Source organism: Acomys minous (genome assembly GCF_964271855.1).
Source record: "Acomys minous genome assembly, chromosome: 13".
Classification (NCBI taxonomy): Eukaryota; Metazoa; Chordata; class Mammalia; order Rodentia; family Muridae; genus Acomys; species Acomys minous.
In genome coordinates this window covers 83,869,882-83,892,688 of record NC_140495.1, presented here as the reverse complement: position 1 = coordinate 83,892,688, position 22,807 = coordinate 83,869,882, and the positions used below count along the sequence as shown (strand labels likewise).

The window sequence follows — 22,807 nt, the reverse complement described above, 5'->3', positions numbered from 1 at the left end:
GCTGTTATACTTCCAAACACATATACACAGTACACAGCACTGGTTATAAATACAAATAAAACATAAAGAGAAAACATAGAAAATCTCATAAATATACAGTATCCTGCCTTATCAATATTCATTTATGCATATCTCTGCACTCGCGCATTAATAAAAGCACATATATTGGATTTGAATGTGTGAGGGATGGGGTGGAAGCTGTAATCAAGAGGGTTGGGCTCTCCTCTTCATGGCAAAGGATTGCATTATCTCTCTCAGCCTATTTTGCTTTCTGAAATTTCCAAATGTATGTTCTGGCCTCTTCAACTTTAGTCTTTTGCATTTAAGTAATGAGAAAGTTAAGTGCAATAAATGGATCACTCAAGGGCATTACAAAGAATGCTTGGATCTATTTAGAGCCTTTAACTTCAGAGCAAAGGCCTGGTTTTGTGTGACCTTAACGGATTCAAATTGTTTAGTTTCACTAAGGAATGCAGTATCTACTTCAGTGAATTAATGTGGAACTCACATCTGCAAGTGACTCCATTCCAAGGGGACCGCAAGACACGGCTTCTGAACTCCTTCACACATATTTTTAAGGAAGTATTGTAGTTTAATGTCAATTGGTGAAAATTTGAAGAGTGTGTGGTTTTTCAGAATGAGTGTGTGTGTGTGTGTGTGTGTGTGTGTGTGTGTTAGGAATTAGTAGTATGTGCCTAGTTTGTTTTGTTTCTTCCAAAAATTCAAAGTTCTGAGAAGTTTACCATGAAAGATGTAGATGCTACCCTCACCACGCTCTTCTGCTGTTGGTGTTCTCCAGGGAATATGGGAGTGCATGGTGCTGTATTGTCTTCTTACTTGGTAAATGTTAATATTGAACCAAACTCAACCCTGAGATAAATTATTTACTGTTTTCACAATTTTGTGCTCCTGAAGTGTCTTCCTTTTGTTGTCAATTCAGCAACTGTGAGCAATGCACCAACCTTCTTACAGAGGGCTGATTATTCTACAGAGTTAGGACGGGTAATTAGCAAACTAAGTCACTAGAGCTACCCTCGCATTATTGAACCAATCATCTGTATTGGCAAGCTGTCTTTAGTTTATAAACGACACATGTGCCTGTAAGTGAGTAACTGTGAACTTCTTTTTTCTCCTTTATTTACTTTCTAGAAAGGTTTGAAGGAGGCATTTGAGTGATGTGTGATATATGTTTTCTTCCTTAAGATTTGTTTTTATTATTTTTATTTATGCGTATGTCAGTGAGGGTGGAGTTGTCTTAGTCGCTGTTCTATTGCTGTGCAGAGACACCATGACCAAGGCAATTTGTATGAAAGAAAGGGTTTAATTGGGAGGTTTGCTTAAAGTTTCAGAGGCTTCATCCATTATCATCATGGTGGGGAGCATGGCTTACCTGTAGGCAGTTGCTGTAGGAATAGCTGAGAGCTACATTCTGATCTGCAGGTAGAAAAAGAGCCGAGTGGACTTAAGGAACCTCCGAGCACACTCCCACTGACACACTTCCTACAACAAGGCCACGCCTCCTAATCCTTCTAATCCTTTCAAATACTGCCACTCCCTGGTGACTAAGCATTTAAATGTATGAGCCCATGGAGGCCAATCTTATTCAAACTAGCCATCATGTAAGTGCAATTGGGAGGAAGCCAGAGGTTAACAGATCCTCCTGTTGCTGATTACAGGTTGTGACCTGCCCTCCCCCATGGGTACTAGAGAAACCAAATTACAACCCCCCTGAAGAGGAGTGCACATACAGATATCTGGGGCCACAAAGTCAGGGGCCCTCCAAAAGGTCTGTAGGAAAGCCTTTTAAAAAGAGACTAATGCATTTCCAATCAGCGTTCTGGTTGAGTCTTAAAGATCGACCTGCTGTTCCACGAGCTTCAGAGTTGTGTTTTCACCATCATAATAACCCCCACAGATTAAGCACCGTGCCCCCACTTTTTGCGAGCAAGGTGCTGAGGTAGCAGAGGGCTTAGATGTGAATCAAGCTTTCAGAGCCTTGAGACCCTTCTTCCTGAATGCTTGAAACCCAAACCACACCAGCTCCCTTAAATATGAAAGAAAAGAACTGCAAACCAGCTTTATGAGGCTTAAGAAATGGAACAATTTTGTCGCTACAATTTTCTATGCCTTTTTGTTATTAGTAAGAAAATAATCTCTTATTGTAAGAAATTTGTAAATGCTAAAACAGCCATTCCTAATGGCTACACCATGTTAATTATCACTCCTGGTGGTAATGCCACAGTAATTCAGACTTTAACATTTGCATACATTATAAATAGTCATTGCTAATAACAGGAAATTCCAATAAAAAATCAATCATATGTCAAGAACTATTCTAAATTTGTGGGCAACTTTCTTTCTTACTCTGTACCATAAGCTTTGTGCCATTTTTCGTATTTATTTCCACTTCAATGATCAACGTTTCATTATGTATAATATTTAATTTGCTTACAATTTACACAACATTTTTTCATACTGAACATCTTTTGTGCTTCTGATGATGTCCTATGATAACTAGACACATTTTTAGACACACACAGAGTTCTAGGATAAAGGCTGGCCCATTTCAGGTTATTGCCAATTGCTCCCCAGAACCTACATGTGATGAATGCTACATGCTTGGAGCACTTAATGAAGTGGCTGTTCTTTGGGGAAGTGAAGTCACAGTGTGTGATCAAAATAAATTGTCATATGTTTTCCAGAATGAAAATTCACTACTGTGAGCGTCTCAGAACAGTCTTAAGTCACATGTCAAAAATATGGCCTTGAAGAAAATCAAGACCAGCCCACATGAAAAAGAAAATGTTATAAGCAAACAGTGTCCTTTAAATAAGAGAAAATTAGCTTTGTCCCTTGACTGGACATATATTCATCTGTTCCTTTAGTAGGGAACTACAATTCCATTTTTCAGTCATAGTCTGGAAACCCAGCATTAAAACATAAGTGAATATTATAAAGTGATGATCAAAATAAAATAAAGACTTTGCATGGTCAGCAGTCTTCCCAACATGCTCGTCCATGGTAGACTCACTGACCCACCATCCTAAGACCCGCCTTCTTTGTGCTTCTTCACTTGCCTTCAGCATCCCCCTTACATGTGAAGAGTCGTTTCTAAAACCCATTTAGTCTCATTGCTAGCCTACCTTCTTTAGTTGCTTCTCTATATCCAACTTGGTGACTAGGTCATAAGATCTCAGAGGACCTCTCTCATGCCTGCATCCTAGGAGAATTCTTCCAGGGAGGGGCCTCTGGTACCTAGGTTTCCTTTTCCATCTATGTGGAGCCTGTGGTGTGCTCTCTGGGGAAATACAGTAAGACAAGAAGAGCCCATCAATGTCTCTTCAGAGCCCTGAGGGGTTTCAAATCCCTTTACATCATAATGACCTCTAATAAAGGCATAGTCACTTAAGCCAGCAAGTCATTTTCCTGTACAATAGAAACATGAACAGCTAAACAGCTCCCACTGTCATTGTTACTACTACCATTAGCCCATGATCTCAGCTGGAGTGTACTGAGTGGCCACAGAAAGAATCCAGTGTTGGCTCGCTAGTCTAGGTGTTTCCCTATCTTCTTTGAAAAGAAGGTTTCCCTGAAAACACCCCTTTTCATTTTAGTTAGGGTTTGGGGTGTTCCTTCCACTAACCCCCAGCCAGAAATCCTTCCTCAACAACCCTTCTTCACTAGAACAACTGTGTTTCGTAAGATCTTCTTTGGAGGGTGCTGGAGCTTGCTAGCAAGCCTTTAGTTTCCAATATAGAAGGGCAACTAACTAGCTCTTGTCCTTTTGTATTCCCTAATCATCCCCTCTCCAGTTTCCAGAATGACTTGAAGAAAGTATTCACTGTTCAAACCTCCCTTTGTTGAGTAGCAATTCGATGCTTATGCCTCAGCCAAGAGTAGACTTGAGAAGTGTGTCTAAATACAGCACTTCAGGAAGCCAGGGCAAGGTCAACCCTCATACCATCTTGGAAAAGGGACAGAGGTGCTGAGTGGAGGCAGCAGGTAATAAGAAGTTTGGAGGCAATTGAATCTCATCTCCAGAGAAATCTTAAACTCTTGGGAATGCTAGTTAAGGACAACAGACTGTTGACCCAAGAGGCTCTTTAAGTCTCTCATGCCTCAAGGGTAGAAATGCCCAAACCAACCACCATGAGAGAGTGGGGCAGCTTCGAAGCAGACAGTAATAATGTCTCCTAGTCTAATTTTCCATCAAAAACTTACAAGAAAGAAAATACAGAAACCTTCCTTCAGAGCCTGGGGACCGGGAAGTAGCTAATGGAAGGATGGATTCATCATATTGATTGGCCCATCGATTTCCCCCTTCTTAAGCGCCCATGTCTTGGTTCTATGCCAGACATGCTTTAAAGAGCTTAAACAAAACTTACACCAAACCATGCCAACAGCCTCCAGGGAACCTGCAAACCAATCTTCTCTCTTGTCACAGGATAACTGCCCAGGAGATTCTTTCACGGAAGAAAATGCAGGGTTCTGGATTCACATCCTACCTGATTAAGAACTCGGATGAGAAGGGGAGTAAGAGAAACCCTATGCCATGATGCTGGATGCCCTGGCCTAATGGACTTAAGAAAGGAGACATTTTTCGGGAACCTTCAGCACATACAGAGTAGGCAATTTTCATCCCAGAGCCAAGGAATGCGGCTGCATCGCGTTGGCTTTCCCACCACCAATCAAGGAAATTCTGGAATGAGGGACTCTTCAATACATCAGCTAGCAGATTCTCTTGTACTCAAGATCACCAAGGGCATTACTTCCAATGCAGTTTATTGGGTCTCTCTTCAGAGATCCTGCTTCAGTGGGGATGAAGGAATAGGAGGCCACAAACTGGGTCTTGGTAAAGGATGTCTTTAAGCCTGGAAAAAAAAAAATGACAAACACCTCTGTATCTGGTGGTTGTAACAGATGATGACAAATATCTCTCTATTGCTTGTTCTTTCACGCTCAGAAATACGGGGTCTCTTGCTAACCCTTGGAGAGCAGGAACCAAGAGACCCGCATTGGTCAGACTCCTTACAGTGCAAACAGTAAGCCCCAGCCTAAGCCCACCCAAGTGAGTCAACACAATTTGCTGCTGTGGTTGTTGTTGTTGTTGTTGCTGCTGCTGCTGCTGCTGCTATTATCTAAAGCAGGGCCTCACTCTGTACCTGGTCATAGACTCGCCATGTAGACATCAAACTTTCAGTAATTCTGCTGTCTATGCCTTTCCAATGCTAGAACTACAGGTATGAGCCACCATACCCTACGCAGTGTAACTTTTTAAAATGGATACAATGGTGATTCTAGTTCTGTGACCTTGCAGCTAATGCTGAGAAACTGAGCACAGCTTAGCTCCATGTGGCCTTGAGCAGACAGAAGATTACCGGGAGTTGGAGCCCAGGTCACAAGGGAAGGGTGTTGGGAGTAGGGATTTGCTGTCCTTTACATGCTTATCTTCTTATTGTATGCATGCTGGTTTTGTGTCCAGGCAGGCAGTCACACCCTTGTGGAGGTCAGGAGACAACCTGTAGAGTGACTTCTCTACTTCTTCCATGTGGGGCGCGGAGACTGGACTCAGGTCTTTAGACTTGGGCAGCAGTAGCTTTGCTCACTGAGTCGTCTCACCAGCCCATGACTTTCAACCTTCAGACTTGTACTGTGAGGGCTGAAGTTATGTTTGAACTTTCAACTGCTGTGCTTAAGAGACCTATGAAACAAAAAAATGCCTCTAACCTGTCTTGTAAGCCCCACTTGCCCAGGGGCAGATTAGTTCATGCAATGCAGGGGGCTTGATTCATGGAAGATAACAAACCACGTGTTTTCAGTCTTGTGAAGAAGGTTGGTTGCCCCAACTGCACAGATTGCTTGATCACACATAAGCAGGAGGCACATAGGCAGGAAGTTACGTCAGGATGTATGCTTACCCCCACTGGTCAAAGGCAGGAAGCAGGTAGCCCTGTGGGGTTTGCCTTTATAAGCACCTGACTAAGGTAATTGCTGCCCATTCTCTGGGAATGCTGGGTATGGACCTGGCCAGTGTCCGTCTTCTTGGCTAGTATTTAATAAGGTTTGCTTGAAATTTGGCTCAAAAAACTGTAGTAGTGGTGGGATTAACAATGCCTTAAGGCTTTTCTTCGGCCACCAATCTTCTCATCCTTAACAACTGGGTGCCACAACAAAGGGCACCAAGTCTAGCCTCTTAGTACCGAGCAAAGGCCTCACAGACGGCTCGTTCTTAGAAGAAAAATAAAATGAGCAGAATTTGGTCTCAGCACAGGGTCAGCTCAAGGTATAATTGACAAATAGATTAACTGTTTCTTGCTTTTCTTATCTCCCCTTTCCAAGCTCTTACAGGCCAAGGCCACCCTTGTCTACACAGCCACCAGTTCCCATTTGCTGGAAGGGCATCAGTGTTAGAGATGTGCACCAGGTGGTGGTGTGCAGTAGGCTGTCCAGCCTCTTACTCTAGGAGAAAAGCTAACCTCAAAACACTACGTCTTTACCCGCACAGGGATCGCCTTTTCTTGAGGCATCAGGCATGGGTGTTATTACTGGGTAAGAGTTTAAATGGGTTCTCTATTTGGACAACAAAGCAAGTCAGACTAAGTATGTCTGGGAATCCTGACCTTCACGACAGACATATTCATATCCGCACACACACAATCTCCACATATTTGGCACTTCATGACCTATTTGCCTGTATCAGGAGATTTTTCTGTTTTTAAATATTAAAAGGGGTGAAAAGGTTCATTTCCTTTTCAATGGCGAGCAAACCCCAGGGTAGCCCTGTTGCTGCCGGAGAAGAATTCTCTTTCTGAAAAGACTCCTTAACAGAGGTTGGAGGTGGAGATTTTTTTTTTTTTTTTGGGAGGTGGGGGCAGTGCAGGGGCAGGCTGACTACAGCTCTGCACGCTGGCATCTCTTACACACTGTACTGCTACAGGGGATTTGTGCCCACCCGGGGTCTCTGCAACAGCCAGTTGTGTGCGCATGCGTGTGGGAGGTTGGCAGGGAGGGAGAGTAGAATATTTTAATCAAAATCACAAATTTCTTTGCTTGGAAATCTTAGGGTTCACTCAAAGCAGCTGGTCCCTTGAAACTGAAGGTGCATCTGACAAAGGCCGTCTTGGGAAATAGGCTAGCTTCATGTAAGACTCCCTTTGACTCCAGTGGGTTCAAGGGGAAGCTCTCATCGGAGAAGGCTTATCTCTTCATTTTTTAAAGATGGATGAGCAAGTGCCCTGAAATCCAACAGGGCATGGAGTAGTGCTGCAGCCTGAAACTATTCTACCCTCTGGCCGCTCACTTCAGAAAAGACGTCACTCTACACTGCACCACCTAGTGGTCAGTGTGGAGAACAACAGTCAGAGGCAAAAACCATTTCAGAGTTTGAGGACACAAATTTCCAGGGCACGCTTTGGAAAGAAATGATAGTACTCGGATGACGACACTCTTAAGAGAGCTTATCTGTTGGACATGGAAGCACACACTTATAATCCTAGTACCTAAGAGGCTAATGCAGAAGAAGTAAACGTGAAGTTTGTCTGGGCTACATAGCAAGACTCTTTCTCAAAAATCAAAGAATAAAGCAATTGGACCGCCATGCTTGTGATATGGTCTTCTGCAACTGACACCATCAGGACATGGCATTATTGGGGTGATTAAGAGAGAAGGCTTTGGGGAGAAACAGATATCGGTCAAATCCTGACTTCTTTCACCATTGGAGTCCTAAGCTTTGGATGTTGTTCAGTTTCTTGGGTCTCTGGAAATGCAAGATGATCACAGCATCTACTTGTTGCTTTGTTTTGGGGAAGTAAGGAAGCAAACGAGATGATGCACAAGGAAGGGTTGCCATGGAGTTCAGCACAAAAGAATAGACTGGAAAATGAGTTTAACTGAGTGGCATAAACACAACGCTTTCTTTGGGAAGCCTCGCTTCCCTCTTAGCCACTAGAGTCATTGCTTTTGTGTGTGACCAACGGTCTGAAGTCAGAGCTGCCTTTTGAGGGAGCTGCCAGATCTTTTATTAAGCCAGCATGCGACTTTGGTGACTCCTGAACTCAGTCACTCAAGTAGAAGTGCTGTCTGTGTGAAGGGGGTGTCTACCTACTACTGTCAGTGGAGACTGGAAACGCTCCTCCCCTTTATCTTTATTGGTGCATGTGGCCAAGTAGCTATTAAGCCATCTGAGGTACACGCCAAATCCTTAACCAGTCTCAGCACCAGAAGCCATTGTCCATTCAGGGAAAATGGCCGGTCGGTTCACAGTGTGCCACACGATAGGGGTTTGCAGCTGAGGGCAGCTTACTCCAACCAGGGAATCAAAAACTCCCTGCTCACTTCCTATCTTATTCAGCTCTCTTTATTTTAATATTGATTTCATAGATGCATATGAAAGCTTCACTCAAACTACAAACCTTGGCATCTGTAAAACACATGGGCAGCTGTTGAGGAAATGACGAGTTATAGAATACTATTTTCTGAACCCAGTAGATCAACTGTGAATGATCAGCCAAGCATAACTCAGTTAAAAAAAAAGGGGGGGGGGTATTCTGCCTTGTGACTTACATCAATTGTCACAAGCTAGAGTCATCAGACAGGAGGGAGCCCCATTTGAGAAAATGCCTCCATAAGACTGGACTGTAGGGGGCTGAATAGATGGCTCAGAGGTTAAGAGCACCGGCTATTCTTCCAAAGGTCCTGAGTTCAATTCCCAGCAACCATATGGTGGCTCACAACCGTCTATAATGAGATCTTGTGCCTTCTTCTGGTGTGCAGGGCTATGGGCAGGCAGAACATTGTATACATAATAAATAAATAAATAAATAAATAAATAAATAAATAAAAAGATTGGACTGTAGGCAAGTCTGTTGGAGATTTTCTTAATATAGTGAAGGGTGGGGGGAGGAGGGAGATCCAAGCTCATTGTGGATGGTGCCACCCTTGGTTGATGTCTTGGGTTCTAAAAGAAAGAAGGCTAAGCAAGCCATGAGGAACAAACCAGTAAGCAGCACCCCTCCATGGCCTCTGCATCACTTCCTGCCTCCAGGTTCCTGCCTTGAGTTCCTGTCCTGGCCTCCTTCAGTAATGAGCAGTGATGTGGAAGTGTAAGCCAAATAAGCCCATCCCTTCTCAAGTTGCTTTTGGTTTTATATTTTAAGTTTTATTGTGACGCCCCATACTCTTTGGTCTTCTTCCTTGACTGTATTCTGCGGAGGGCCGTAGGGGTAAGTGGGCTGAGAGGGTTATGCAGTTTCTGTCTCTACTCAGGTGCTTAAGGTAGTCTGTGCCTCATGTCTAATTTTGAGGGGTGCTCATTTAAGGGTGGCATCAGGTCCAATATTATAAGATCTAATTGCCACACCAAACTTCACAATTTAAAAGTCCTTTTCCTGTGGATTGTTACATTTGATCTCCAAATAATGTGTTCCATGGGTAATTACCAGAATTTACTCTTGACAGATGAGGCTCCAAAAACAAACAAACAAACAAACAAACAAAAAACAAGGTGACTTGTTCAAGGACTCTCTGTGAAGGCTGTCTATGCTGAGGTGGGATGGTGCTATTAGGACTGTGAATGGGAGGCCAAGGATATGTACACAACTTCCTTCCCTGAAAGTCTGCCAAGAACAAACTGCGTGATCTTCTAATCTGAATGTTCTGATAGTCTACATAAAGTTCTGGGAGTCCAGAAGCCCCCGTGTGGATTCTGTTGGCTCTGTAACTGAGACCCTTTCTTTCCTCTAAATGAACAGTGATAGTAATGATTAAGCTTTAGGCCTCCGTACTTGCTTTTCATGCTGGTTCTTCAACCAGACAAGCAGGAACCACCTCCTTTGTGTGACTGGGATCTCTTGTCAAGCTAGTTCCTGTCCGTTGGAGCATCTACACTTTGTTTTCTCATAAAGAGAACTATCTTAGGGAAGCCCCGTGGATTGGAATCTCCCTTTGCAGAGTCAAATCATTTCAGAGTGGGGTGTTGTAGGTAGATAAACTTTTTGAATAAACAAAGTCACTGCTCTTACCACAGGATAATGAAGTTAAACTGAGTCTCTCTAGTCAGCTACATCTGCAAGTGGAGCTGGGAGTCTGAAGGCAGAGCACAGGCAGAAAATGTGAACAATCCACTCTATCCCGCCTCCTCCCAGCCTTCCACCTGCAATAGACTGTATTCATATCTCCCAGAGGAAATATGCTATTACTGATAATATGATCACTGAAACACTGGGAGTGGTTAGATTCCGAGCTCTGGCAGTGGGTTAATAAAAGGCCTAATGAAGAACAAAAAATTCTGCCAGTCGCTGTAAAAAAATATTGCCCTTGGGAAATTATAAATCAGACACCATGGTGTGAATATATATATATATATATATATATATATATATATATATATATATATATATATACACACACACACACACATATATGTGTGTGTGTGTGTGTGTGTGTGTGTGTGTATTCATTCTGCATTGACTCCATGATAAATTCGCGAGTGGGCAGACTGGTGACGAAATGCATATGTCACCACATGCATGCCCTTGAATTCCAGCTCACCTCAGCATGATGCAGTTCGGTCCCCTCAGCAGTGTCAAGCCATAGCCACACTCGCTCAGCCTTATCAGATACACTGCTCCACGCAACAGAAGCAGGATGCCTCCACCGCAAATTAGTGGCAATTCCCATAGCCTCACTTGCTTTTCCCTTTTTATTTTTATCTTGTTTTTATTTGTTGGTTCGTCCAATTCCACAGCATTGATCTCAGTAGACTCTTAAATGCTGCTTGTGGGTGGAGACCTGTATTTAGAGTTTTCTTAATATACCCACACTGAGCCTGTCTGCAAAGGACCCGGTGGAAATCAGTTTTGTAGGCAGCCTCAACAATTCCACCTGATGGATACAGAAAATGGGCTGAATGAACCGAACCGGGGTCAGGGTTCGGGGTCAGGGGTCAGGGGTGGGAGGTGGGAGGTTGGGGGGGGTGGTGCCAAGGCCCTGAAAAATCACAGCAGCACCTTATCTCTTAGCTAAACTGCCATTGGTTAGGAAAGAACAAGTCCCTCCCACCCTAAAGACACTAACAATTTCACCCTGATCATAAAGCTGAAAGGTGCTCAGTGAAGGGCTGGGGTTACCTCTGCTTGGCTTTTCCCCTGTACTGAATCACTGCTTGGCCAGGAACTTGGCTCTTGACCCTCTTGCCCTCTAACCACTTTCCCCCGGAGACCACGCCACTTGTACCAGCTTCTCCCTTGTCTGATATTGTACCAGCCATCTCTCTATCTGTACCTGAACCTGAAGTGGAGCCTACACCAAGGAGAGCCTACCATCATTTGATGAACTCTGATTCCTAACTCGCTTGCTGACGTGCCTGTCCTCAGCATACTCTTCAAAGATTAAAAAAAAAAAAACATCCTGACATGCTTCAGGAACTCAGTTTAGGCTTTGAGGCGTTCAAGGCTCGACTGCCTTACCTGGAGCCACCTCAACACAAGAAAAGTTGCCTTTCCTAGCACCACGCACCAGCCTCAGCACACTCAGAGTTCTTAAGGTACAGGCCCAGGTCAGCAAGCCCCACCCCCACCCCTATGCCCCAAGTACAAGATGTCCCTTTCCTTTCAATAAGAAAGAATCGTGCTCAAAGCCTTCTTCTGAGGACCATCCTCCTTATCTTTAAGAGAGAACCAGTTTCTGGCAGATGCCAGTAAGATGCTATCACCAAGTGACTCTCCAGTGTTTTGGTTTTTTTGTTTTTTGTTTTTTGTTTTCAGTTTGATGTTATCTCATGTTTTTGGTTTGGTTTGAGACAGGGTTTCACAGTGTAGTCCAGCTGCCTCATAAAATTTTCAGAGGCCTCTGCCTCCCAAGGCCTAGGATTAAACCTGTGTGTCACGATCCCAGCTTCGCCAAAATTTTGTCCTGTTCCCCTCTTAGGCAAGCCAAAGACCCTTTTCCGTATACACTTGATTATGCTATTATGGTCACTGTGTTGTGAGTATCATCAGACAGAGCTTTGCAGTGCTACCCAATGCTGCGTGGCTGACATCTGTAGAATAAAGCCCTTGGCAGAATCTATTTAGTCATCTTTGTTTATGAGTCAATTTATAATTGATACTGTATGATAGCAAATGAATAATCCAATCAAGTTAGATTATCTAATGTTTTGTTACTCAATAAGTTATTTGTAGATAATTCTTAATTGCATGCAAAAAATGAAAGTTTATGAAATAGTGCGTTGTTCATCCTTAAGAAGAAATGAAAGGGAAAGCAAGCAGATCTCTGTGAGTTCAAGGTCAGCCTGGTCTACAAAGTGAGTTCCAGGCCATCCAGAGCTGTAGACCCTGTCTCAATAAATAAGTAATAAATAAATAAAAATAAAAGACAACAGATTAATGAAAGTCCTTGTGTTTATGGGTCAACTTTCTACCCAAAGAAGATCCCAACAATGACACTATGAACCTCCCCCCCCTTTTTTTTTTTAAAGAAACAGCATGTTGGAATCCCTAGGCAACTAATGAATGACCCTATCTGTAGACCAGGATATTAGCTTGCTACTTCCTTAGAGTTTATTTCTTTTGTTATTCTCAGGCTTTGGGCTAAATTTGTTTACATATTTTCATTATGCTGATGGATCTTAAAGAAGAGCTTCAGTCCATATGTAAATTAGGAATACTGAAGGATTCTACTTGAATTATAAGCTAAAGAAGAGCCCAGTAGAGGCCCTGCGCTGGGCTGTAGCTGCTGGGAGAGAATGGCTAGCGCTAAAGGAAATATGCCTCTTGGGTCTACAAGCAAAAGTCTTTAGGTACAGCCATGTCTGTCCTTTTCAGAGATTCTTCAGTTTTAGAGAATTGTGGTCCACATTAATAAATGTGTCCTTAGATGCTACTAGGTAGTTAGTGAAGAGAACAGAAAATCAATCTTTGAAGTTGGTACCAGGAATTTGGGTAGCCTTGACAAAACAGTTGCAACGAAGGGACAGGAGTAGAAGGGCATTTCAGAACCTGTTGAAAATCAAATCCAGTGAAAATGTGGAAGTGGCATGCACTGACCATGGGTGGGAAAGCAGGCTTCGGAATGCATGTGGGTGCCGGGGCAGTAGCAGGAAGGGCTCCTGACGCAAGGACGTGGTGGGCAGGAAATAATACAGATACTGTTGTGTTATGGTAATGAAGATTTAGGAAAACAAAGAGGCATCGTGCGATAGAAAGAGAAGGAGCAACTGAGCAAGAACTTCAATGAGATGATAGGGGATGAGAGCCAGTGTAGATGGAGAGATTTGAAAGAAGAAGAGACGTGTGTGTGTGTGTGTGTGTGTGTGTGTGTGTGTGTGTGTGTGTGTGTGTTTCATACTAATAATTATAAGAAAAAAAGTAGGGGCTGGAGAGATGGCTCGGTGATTAAGAGCACTCCCTGCTCTTGCAGGAGACCTAGGTGTGGTTCCCAACGCCCACACCAGGCTGCTCACACCTGCCTGTAACTGCAGTTCAAAGGGCTCTAAGGCCTTCTTCCAGCCTCTTTTGGTACCTGCACACCTGTGGCATACATACACACACTCACAGGCACACACACACACACACACACACTATACTTATAATGCATAAACATCTATTTATATTTAGGAGAAAGAAGGAAGATGGTTATCCTGACAAATAGACTGAGATCACTAAATGTGACCATGAAGAAAATGACATGGTTTTTATGGCATTGACTTCCACGACACTGGACGATCAGCTGAAATGAGGGGCAAAGTATCAATGTAAGAAAGTTCACGTGGCACTTGATAGAACTGCCGCGCTGTGCTGAGAAACCATTTGAGTTGATTTTTGTCCTAAAACTGAGCCTCCTTTCCTTGCACAGATGTGGAAAGAACGAGGAACGTGGCGGCAGTGTTAGAACTGTGTAAAGCCGAAGGAGAAACAGCACAAGCGGGGGTGAGGGTGGAGGTGCGAGGAAGCAGAACCCAATGCCCAAATCTCAGCTGAAAAACAGGGACCACGGAGAATGAGTCTTACCAGGAAACTCTGAGAGGCGTGGCCTGCAGAAGCAGAACGGGGAGAAGCTGCCAGGGGAAGACATGCATTTGGATTTTGGAGTGGGTGGAGATGAAAATGTCACTGTGGAAGAAAAAATAAATAAATAAATAAATAAATAAATAAATACACTCACTGACACGCCAAGTTCTTAGGAAGATGTCAAGGCCAACCATGACGGAAGAGCTGACGTGGCTGGAGAAGATCTGAGTACAGCGGTCACATGGAGAAGCTGATGACCTAGCTGGAGTGACGCAGAAAAAGAGGAAGGAGGGCACTGTACTGGTCTGAGAACAGCTCAGCGGAGCAAGACAATTGCATCTCCCCTCTGCCCGAAAGCAGAGGACACTGCACTTCAGAAGCGAGGGCTGCTGGGAAGTGAGGTCTGTAGAGGAAACAGATTTCAGCCACATCAGTGAAACGGCATTAATTTGGGCTATTTGGCTCTGAGGTGTTTACCTTCCAAGATGGATGTCAAGAGTCCATGCCAAGAAAATGCTACCATTTTCTTTCTTTACATGCTGAGTTGCATGATCCAGGATGAATGTTCAAAGAGTTGAAGAGACTGGAACAAGTAGGACCGTTGTTGCTAGGGACAAGCAGAACTGTTGCTAAGGACTGCTTTTCTCTAAACACTGTCAAAGTAAGTAGTTTTGCTAGGTATCCACCGTGTACAAAGACTGCATTCTCACACACCATCTCATCTAAATATCACAAAAATCTATGAGGCAACTTGTCTCATTCGATCATCTTAAAGAAGAAATTGGGATTTTAAGAAGCTACACCAGAGCAGCCGGGTGTGGTGGCGCACGCCTATAATCCCAGCACTCGGGAAGCAGAGGCAGGTAGATCACTGCGAGATCGAAGCCAGCCTGGTCTACAAAGCGGGTCCAGGACAGCCAAGGCTACACAGAGAAACCCTGTCTCGAAAAACCAAAAAAAGAAAAAAAAGAAAAAAAAACGAGAAGAAGAAACTACACCAGAGAGGGGCGTGGCAGTAGCATGCACCTTTAATCCCAGTACTCAGGAGGAGGCAGAGTCAGATGGATTTCTGTAAATTCAAGTCCATCATAGTCTACAAAGCAAGTCTAGGAGAGTCAGGGCTACACAGAGAAACCCTGTCTCAAAAATACCAAAGAGAAAAGGAAAAAAGAAACTATATCAAGGCTAGAGAGATGGCTGAGCAGCTGCGAGTATGCCCTGCTCTAACAGAGGGCCAGCGTTCTGTTCTCAGCACCCACTTTGGGTGAATCCTAACTGTTTATAGCTCCAGCTCCAGAGCACCACACACCTCTTGCTTTCTCAGGCACCTGCTTTCGCGTGCACAGCACCATCCCATATATAAATATTGTAATAAATCTTTTTAAAGAAAAGCTCCATCATCTGCCCCTAAATAACAGCTGGCTTAACCCAGTTTTATGTGCCTTAGCATTTAGTCACAGATAAATTCCTGAAGGAGCTGACGGCAATCTGATCTTTCGTAAATCAAGTGGTAATCATAATTTACCAGAAGAACTCAACACTTCCTGTAATCTTACTGTGAATCCTTCAGCAACTCAAGAATGGCTCCTCCAACTAGTGCCCTCCTCCATAGGTCTGGCCCATCCTGGTTTTCTTAAGACATTAAGTTCTTGTTAGTGAAAGGTACACTTACACGGGACTGTAGGTATTTCAGGCCCTAAGTTACCCCTCTGATTAAACAAAGGTGGAGGCACAGAGACGGGCCAGTGACAATAACAAGATCTTCCCCAGGCTCTGTGGCACTCCTCACTGGAGAGCATCGCCATCCCGTCCTCATTAGCATGGGCATATTTCAAATGAGGATATTCTGTAAGGAAAAAAAACAATGCATACGGGTTCGTTAGTCTTGCTCTTTTAAAGATAAATGCTGTACGTGGGATAAATGCTGTGAGCAAGAAATTATAAGCAGGTTCCCATATGCTAGATATCTATTTCCACGGCGCCTATCATCATGGTTTCTGGGCACTTTGACAGAGGGATGAGGCTAATTCAGGCAATGCATCACACTCAGTGAAGTAGGTGAAAATTTTCTTTCTCTATAACTCTTCGCCACGAACAGCAAGAACTCACTGAGAAGTAAGGAGGGTGGAAGATCTTGGTGGAATGGAAACTGAGGAGAAAGCAGGGAGGGTTTAGTATTTTGGTACCAAATAATGTGATGAATGCATTACCCTTTGATCAAAGTGTACATGCATCTATCCTACGTAAATAGCCGTCAATGGGGAAGACATATGCTAATCACCCTACCATTTTCTAGGGAAAACTGCAAAAGCAAACCGGAAAGAAAAGTGTCCAAATGAGCAAGATTTTTAAATAATTTATGGCGTGTATTCTGTGACTATGATGCATCGATAAAAATAATATTTGCCACAATTGTCGAATTATTTGGGGGAAATCCTTATGATTTCATAATAGTCTATGAACAACATGCTAGCTGTTAAAAAGAAAAACAGAAAAAAAATGATTGGATGATGAAACAAGGAGTCATTTTCTTTATTCGTTTAACTTATGTATTTTTCAATATTCCCTTATGGAAACTGTCTTATTTTTAAATTCAAGTGATAATTTCGTGATCTGGATTCCTTCAAAGGCTGAAATAATCACACTTTAAAAACTAGTCAGCATAGGTGTGCAATAAATATGTCATCACTGGCTAACCACGAAGTATTTTTACTACCTATCTGCCATGGCTAACTTCAGTTGTCAACTTGACACACCTGGGAAGAAGGAAGCTCAATGGAGGAACTCCTTCCCTAGGACTGGCCTGTGGCCAAGTCTGTGGGGCATTTTGTTAATTGATGTAGGAAGACTCGGCCCACTGTGGGCGGAGCCATCCTTGGGCAGGTGAGCCTGTATACAGAAGGAATTTAGCTGAGCAAGCCAGGGTAGGAGGCACTCCTCTGTGTTTTCTGCCTTGAGTTCCTTCCCTTCTTGGCCTCCCTGGATGATGGACTCTGATCGGTAAGCCAAATAAACCCTTTCCTCCTCCCAGGTTGTCTTTAGTCGGTGTGTTACCCCAGCAACAGACAGTAAATTAGAACATTATCTCAAAGTCAAACTTTTCCTAAGTCTACTTGCGTTAAGACGTAGCACAGCATGGAGAGTCGGATGGATGCTGACAGGCACACGCCAAAGGCAAGACATAGAACAGATCCACTGTGTCCAAACACCTCCTCATGTCCCTCCCCATTAGCTCCTTCCACAGACAACCGCAGACCTCTTTTCTATCATTATAGACTATTAGTATTTCTGGTTCTGGAGCTAGATCTAAGTGCAATTGTAGTTGACACTTTTCCATTCAGCATAATGTTTTTGTTTATCCCTATGTTGTTGTATGTATCCATAACATGTTCCTTTTTCAATTACTGTGTATTTGTATAGTATATGTATACATATCTGTGTATATATATATATATGTATATTATATGTGTGCCTCCCATGTTCTTAGTCATACATTTAAATATTTAAGTGTTGATCACTCCAGTTTCCACCTAAGGACATTATGAACAAAGATATTATGCTTAGATCTTTCAGTAGACTTGCATTTTCATTCCTCTTGGGGTAAATCCTACCCCCTTATGTTGAACAGTACATATATGTCAAACTTTGGGGGAGGAAAACCCCAACCTTCTACATATATTTTCCAAAGTGATTTTAACCATAAAACATCCAGGAGAAAAAAAATCGTTCAACCTTAGAATAGACAGAACAGTGTAAAAGAAACAAAGCACAAATGCATTTTTACAGAGAAGACATCATCACAGTTAAATGCTGTATTGTAGAGGTAGTGATAGGGAAAGGAAAAAGCAAGAAACACACAGAGACAGTATTTGCTGCATATATACATGTGGATGTGAAAAGGGACTCACGACAGAATATGTAAATACAATGTACAACTCAATAATAAGAATTAAAACACCCAATATAAACCTAGGGAAAAGGTTTGAACAGACATTACATCAAAGAAAATGAACAGATGTCCAAAAAAAGCACATGAATAACTGCTCAGCATCATTAGTCACCAGCGAAATAGAAACGAAAGCCATGATGAGATGACGCCACACTTCTGCTCGGAGTGTTGAATGTCACAGAGATGGCTAAGAGCTAATGACTGTACATAGCAATAGCAGCTCTCAGATGCTATATTTATTTTTCTCAATGTCATTAGTTGTTATCTTGTGTGTATGTATGGTGTGTTTTTGAGTATAATATGGTGCGCCTGAGCCACAGCATGCATTTGGAGGTCAGAGGACAACTATCAGGATGATCTCACTAGGGTACTTGGCCTTGTCCACTCCGGGTCCTGGGGCTCTCACTTGGGTGGTCAGCCTTGTGCATCAAACAATCCTATCCCACTGAGCTCCCCCACAGGGCAGATCTGATATTTTTCAATAGGTTAGTTTGCTCACACTGGTATCTTAAATAAGAAGAGAATTATTGACTTGGGGACTGACATTGAATCACTGCTTCTGGTTCTCTAACTCATTATGATCTGAGACTTTGCTTAACTTTTGTGGCTAGATTATTATGGGTTACCTTTCGGGGCTGGAAAGAAACAATTATTATTCCTTGAAATTTTATTTTAGGACATCACCTCTAAAATGCTATCAATTACTACATTCAATACTTCATTCTAAGTTTGTCCATTTTAACTTTTTAGAAATCATTTTAGAGAGACTACTACACCTCCTTCCTAGTATATAAATCTGATAATGCCTTTGACCAAAAGGATGAATACAAGCAAGAAACAGCAAACTCAGACCTTCAAAGTTCAGTTCTGAAAGTTGACTCTTCCTCTGGCGTAAGTTCTGCACGCGCACTCACCCAGAGTATCAACTGTGCCCAACTGGAGAGTGTGAACAGGGAACTTGGAAATTTTCAAATATGGTCCTCTGTGCTCTAGAATCTTTGTTTCCCATAAACATCAACCCAGCCACAAAACGGGTCCACAGTCTGTCCCATCTGCAAAGTATGCTAGGGCAATGGCGGCACAAAGCTTGTGGGAGTAGCCAACCATGTCTAATCTGACTTAAGCCGTTCTCATAAGATGGAATCCATACCCAACACTGCTTCAGTGACCAAGAAACAGAGACTAGATAGCACAGAAACCTAGGTTAAAACCAAATACTAATGGACAAAAAAAAAAAAGTAATAATAAAATGACTCCTAATGATATTCTGTGGTACTCAGATCAGTGCCCTATTCAGCCATCATCAGAGGTGCTTCCTCCTGTAGCAGATGGGATCAGATGCAAAGACTCACAGCCAGACATTATAGAGATGAGGGTGGGTGGGGGGTGGAGTGGGTGGGAAGTGGTGGGGGTAGAGGAGGAGGAGACGTTGGAACACTCAACTCTAAATAGGATGTTTCCACCTAATCCATCCCCTCAGAGCTCAGAGAACCCTGCAGAAGAGGAAGACTGTAGGAGCCAAAGGGGATGGAGAACATCAGGAGATCAAGGTCCTTTTTTTTTTTTAAACAATTTTTTTATTTTATTAATTTATTCATATTACATCTCAATTGTTAGCCCATCCCTTGTATCCTCCCATTCTTCCCTCCCTCCCATTTTCCCCTTACTCCTCTCCCCTATGACTGTGAATGAGGGGGACCTCTTCCCCCTGTACATGCTCATAGGGTATCCAGTCTCTTCTTGGTAGCCTTCTATCCTTCCTCTGAGTGCTACCAGGTCTCCCCATTCAGGGGACGTGGTTAAATATGGGGCACCAGAGTTCGTGTGAAAGTCAGACCCCACTCTCCACTCAACTTTGAAGATTGTCCTATCCATTTACTAGATCTGGGTAGGGGTTCGAAGTTTACTGCATGTATTGTCCTTGGCTGGTGCCATAGTTTGATCAGGACCCCTGGGCCCAGATCTGCCCATCATAACATTCTTCTTGTAGGTTTCTAGGACCCTCTGGATCCTTCTATTTCTCCATTCTTCCATGCTTCTCTCACCTGGAGTCCCATAAGAATGTCCTCCCCTCTGTCCTACTTTCTTGGTAAGTGAAGACTTTCATGGGACATGCTCCTTGGGCAAGTGTCCAGATATAAGTGAGTTTATACTATTTGAGTCTTTCTGCTTCTAGGTTAACTCACTCATTATGATCATTTCTAGGTCAATCGACTTGTTCACAAATTTTGGGAATTCTTTGTTTTTAATAGCTGAGTAGTATTCCATAGTGTAAATGTACTACAGTTTCTTTATCCATTCTTCTACTGAGGGACACTTAGGCTATTTCCATGTTCTGGCTATTATGAATAAGGCTGTCAACATGAGCAAAGCTCATACAAAGCCACAGAGATTGAAGCAGCAAACACAAGGCCTACATGGGTCTGCACCAGGTCCTCTGCATATATGTTATACCTTTTACCTTAACATTTTCTATTTAGTATTTCACTTTAGTATTTTGTGTGAATGAGTATGTCTCTAAATCTTGTGCCTTCTCTTGGGGCTCTTTTCCTTCTGTTAGTCTGCCTTGCCCAACTTCAAAGAGATGGGTTTTGTTTTATGGTATTATATTTTATTTTGGTATATGTTTCATTGTTATCTCTTAGGTGTCTGCCCTCTTCTAAAGACAAACAGAAAGGCAGTGGATCTGCGTGGGAGGGGATGTGGGAGGAACTTGGAAGAGTAGAAAAAGGGGAAACTGTAATGATATATCGTATGAGAAAAGAATCTATTTTTAATAAAAGCAGAAGTGGGGAAAGAAATCATCTTATTCGATGGTTACTTAGGAGAACAGAACAAACTTTTCTATTGTCACATCTAGTGATGTGTTTTCTATCCCTTCCTCCAACTTTATTGAAGCATAATTGACAAATAGAAATTATATAAATTCAAGGTATACAATGTCATGACTTGACAAACATATGCATTGGAAGTGATTATTACAACCATCGATCACCACACATTATTTTTGGTTAGCATTGTCATTTACTACTATAAAACTTATAATAAAGTTTATAAGTCTGTGGGGAGAAAAAGAAATCCTCTCAGGCTATAGGATGACTAAATGAATGACAGGGAAAGAACACTCGAGCTTTGCTCATTAAACCTTCCTGTGAGCCTTGCTCACTCTTCTCCTGCTGGTGTGACTTTCCAAGCCTAAAATCAGGTGTTTTAGATGAGGCAAGAAGGGGACAATCTGATTCACACTGTTCATGTATGAACTTCCCGCAGCGTTTGGATGATGTGCAAAGAAAGCAAAAAGGAGTGCTGCAACCCCAGCCTCACGGCCTACAGCAGCATGTCCTCATCCTGCAATATTAGAGGTAGCCTCTGGTGGTCTAAATTTCCCAGGGTTAGGTGTTGCATATAGTTTATAGTTTCCAAATCTGCAGTGGACTCTGCCCTGTGCTGACAATTCCCCCCTTTCTCGGGATCAGTGTTGGTGGGCTCTGCTTCACTGCTCAAAGCTTCCAAATGTCTTTAAAATGTAGCCACATAGAGATTGGATCAGCTGGCAGAAGCACTCATGGTGCACTCTGTACCTTCTTAGAGACTCGTATTTAATTAATTAAGAAAAAAATAGCATTCCACAGGAAAAATGGGGGAGGGGCTGTGAAAGATCAAACTTCCCAATGAACTCCTTAAGCCATTATGATGACCCCAAACCACAAACAGTGCAAAAGCCCTTGGGAAATTTTGCCTAACTGGCACGCCAATGCATTTTAACTCTGAAGCAAGACCCTGCCAAAAATATCACCCAGTCGCTGTGCATGAGTGGGAGAAGGAAACAGAGGCACAGGAAGAAATGCATGTTTTGGTGTCAATCTTAAACTTCTCTCCCGTTGTGAGAGCTGTTTGCTGATTTTCACAGCCGTGAGATGTGCAGGGGGCGATGCACACCTGAAGCACATGGTGCAGCTGTCTGTAGTTGCACCTGCAGCTCTGTCAGGTATGACTATGGCCATTGTGAGTACTGATTTACAGAGCCTCCTAAAGCCAGAAAGAGTGGGTTGTACAAAAGTTCCAATCCTGGCTTCCTGTTAGACCCACTAGCATGCTCCAAACCAATACTAAGTAAGACCCTGTAGGCATGGGATCTTAGACACTGGTATTCTCTTTTTAAATGCCCGATAACCCTACTGCATGACTTGATCTAAAACACCACGTACTGAAACAAATGTTGGCAGCTGTTTCCAGCTCAGGCTCTTCAGATGACAAGGAAAGTACAAACAAGATTGAAGTTTCTGGAGCATTTTTTGAGTTTATCAAGGAGCCCAAGAGAAACTGTTACAACATCCGGAAAGAGAGAGTTGTTTATTGGTTGTGTGGTTGATTAGCTTATTTGTTGATATTTTATTGGCTCCATATTCAATCATGAAAAACAGATCAATTTCTTTAATAAACAGAAAACAAGAAATGAATTTTTGTTGTTGTGTTGTTTTTGTTTTGTGAGACAGGGTTTCTCCGTGTAGCCTTGGCTGTCCTGAACTCACTTTGTAGACCAGGCTGGCCTCGAACTCACTTCAATCCACCTTCATTTGTAGAAAATTATTTTTTCTTTTGGGAAAAACTAAAAAGAAGACTTCTAGTAGATTCTGTGGCATATACAAAAAACATTCTTTATCACTCCCATTTTGTATAAGGGAACAGCCCCTCCCCCAGTATGGGTCTGAGCTCACTCACCTGTTCTGACACTTGCTTCTGAGATCTGCCTCTGACCCAGATCAAACTGATATAATGTCACCACCCCAACAAGAACAACTGGTTCCAGTCCATGAAGATGAGCCTTGTCGAAGTTCAGCCCTGAGACTTT

The 22,807-nt window shown here is 42.8% G+C and overlaps 1 long non-coding RNA gene across 1 annotated transcript; it reads left to right on the top strand.

The window, feature by feature from the left end:
- The first annotated feature begins 16,935 nt into the window (after window positions 1–16,935).
- On the top strand, window positions 16,936–19,549 carry LOC311581927. Its single transcript, XR_014773936.1, has 3 exons — window positions 16,936–17,006; window positions 18,706–18,846; window positions 19,436–19,549. It is a non-coding gene; the product is annotated as an uncharacterized lncRNA (long non-coding RNA).
- The last annotated feature ends 3,258 nt before the right edge of the window (window positions 19,550–22,807 follow it).